We start from the raw sequence: 2,690 nt of genomic DNA, 5'->3' as shown, positions 1-2,690 counted from the left end.
TATAGACTAGACTATAGACTAGACTATAGACTAGACTATAGACTAGACTATAGACTAGACTATAGACTAGACTATAGACTAGACTATAGACTAGACTATAGATCATAAACTAGAATATAGACTAGACTAAAGATCATAAACTAGAATATAAACTAGACTATAGATCATAAACTAGAATATAGACTAGACTAAAGATCATAAACTAGAATATAGACTAGACTAGAGACTAGACTATAGATCATAAACTAGAATATAGACTAGACTATAGAATAGAATATAGACTAGACTATAGAATAGAATATAGACTAGACTGTAGACTAGACTATAGACTAGACTATACACTAGACTGTAGACTAGACTATAGACTATAAACTAGAATATAGACTAGACTATAGACTATAAACTAGAATATAGACTAGACTATAGACTAGACTATAGAATATAAACTAGACTATAGACTATAAACTAGACTATAGACTGGACTATAGACTAGACTATAAACTAGACTATACGCTAGACTATAAACTAGACTAAAAGCTGAACCATAGACTAGACTGTAGACTAGACTAGACTAGACTTAATACTAGTCTATAGACTAGAATAGAATACAAAGTAGATTATAGACTAGACTATAGACAACACTATAGACTAAACAATAGACTAGATTATATAATATATTGTAGACTGGACTATAGACTAGATCAGACTATAGACAAGACAAGTGTATAGTCTGGTTTAGAATATATACTAGACAAAGTCTGGTTTAGTCTATAGTCTAGTTTATACTCTAGCTTTTAGTTTAGGTATAGTGAGATGTAGTGTCTAGTCTATTGACTATTTTATAGTCTAGTAATTTTACTAATTTATAGTATAGCCTACATTATATTCTATAATCTAGTCCATATTCTAGTCTGTAGTCTAGACTATATTTTAGTCTACAGTATAGTCTATATTCTAATCGATAGTGTAGTTTATATTGAAGTCTAGTTTACGAGAAAACTTGCAGGATGTAGGGCCATATATTATTCTTACTACATTTCCTAATATCCTGATATGGGATATAAAAATTTAAAGGGAGAAAAGCAAATATGTCGCATATTTAAATGTTTTTTTTAACATATGATTTTTGCATTTAAATGACTTACAACCTTTATAGACATACATTCATGAGCTAACATACTTAAGGTTTTATGAAAGAAACTGCGACGTTATTAAATTATTATACGTTTAAAATTGTTGAATGCAGATGACTCGAGTTAACTTTAATCGATTTAACTAAAGATTTTATTTACTCTTAACTAATCTTAAATAAAGAAAAAACAAATTGTACTGTGTATAAGTTACAATGGAAATCAAATAAAGGAACTTAGCACTTTTGTATTACATATAATATTATTATATGTAAAAAAGAGAAAATAAATCAAAATTGCCACAGACATTTACAACAACAACAAAAAAACACATTACACTTACCTTCACACAAGTAGACAATCTGTCGCACACTGTTTTAAACACAAATTACTAGAACTGAAAAGAAAATCGAAAGAAAATAAAAGAAAAAAATTACACAACGATTAACAAGTCTGCTGAAACAGCAGGAAAACAAGGAAAAGGAATAATAAATAAAAAGAAACCCGTGACAATAATCATAAATCACAGAACAAAAGTAATACGCTTAAACATATGTACGAATATAATCACAACAGCATTGACTTAAGACAGAAATTGTAATCGAAAAATGTTTAACATTGAATAGACCTGGAGATGGCAAAAACTGAGAAAATCCTAAGTGGAATACATATCATTAAGAGGAATTCATTTCAAGACAATTTAATATAAATATTAATAAATTTATTTTTGTTGGAATTATATTATAACGCTTAACGCTATAATGAAAGTATATATTTATCATTCAGTATTTTAAGGGGTATAATTTCTTATGGACCTAAATATTTATATACTGAATCTAAATATTTAAATATTCTTGGTTCTTTTAATATCTAGAGAAAAAACATGATTGTGGTAACCATGTTCTAAGAGCAACATATTATGCTTAAAATTATAATTGCAGTCTAAATAGATTATGTTTATTGTGAAAATTTTAAAGTATCATATTATGATATTTTAATTTGCTTCACAAAAACATTATTGTGACTTCATTATTGTATACAAAGTAAAATAATTATACATTTAAGACTTTAAACCAAATGAGAATTATTTCAACTCATTTTATTAACGCATATAAAAGAGTAGCGTTACTGACTGACTGACTGATTCATCATCGCACAGCCCAAACGGCTGAACCTAGAATCATGAAATTTTGACAGTAGATGTGTTTTTGGTTATGTAGATCCACTAAGGAGGGACTTTTGAAAACTTGCACATTTACGGGTAAAATGGGGAAAACGGGTAAAACAGGTTTTCTTAATTATCTTACATAATATTAGTGATACAAGAAAAATTTTAAATGCACCTGTATCTACTATTAAAATGAGCAGATGGGTGTCTGGTACTTTTTTGAAATTCGTACTTTTAAGGGGTAAAAATGTGTAACAAAGGTGATTTTGGTACCTTTTTCAGCCCTTTATAACTTTTAAACTAATTAACATAATCAAATTTTTCTAAATATTTTGGTTACATTTCTCAAAATTATAAGACACCTGTTTCGTACTTTTTTTTTAAATTCAGTT

General features: G+C 27.7%; 1 protein-coding gene across 1 annotated transcript in view; it reads right to left on the bottom strand.

Annotated features, from left to right (window-relative positions):
- Positions 1 to 1,529, bottom strand: part of LOC111687415 (cyclic nucleotide-gated cation channel subunit A) — an 88,824-nt gene extending 87,295 nt beyond the window's left edge. Inside the window, exon 1 of the mRNA XM_046955196.1 lies at positions 1,474 to 1,529. The gene's annotated coding sequence lies outside the window, so the exon portion shown is untranslated. The remainder of the gene's footprint in view (positions 1 to 1,473) is intronic.
- Between the last annotated feature and the right edge of the window lie 1,161 nt (positions 1,530 to 2,690).

This window comes from Lucilia cuprina, chromosome 6 (genome assembly GCF_022045245.1).
Source record: "Lucilia cuprina isolate Lc7/37 chromosome 6, ASM2204524v1, whole genome shotgun sequence".
Classification (NCBI taxonomy): Eukaryota; Metazoa; Arthropoda; class Insecta; order Diptera; family Calliphoridae; genus Lucilia; species Lucilia cuprina.
Note: the sequence above shows the minus strand (reverse complement) of the source record. Positions and strands in the feature narration are given on the sequence as shown.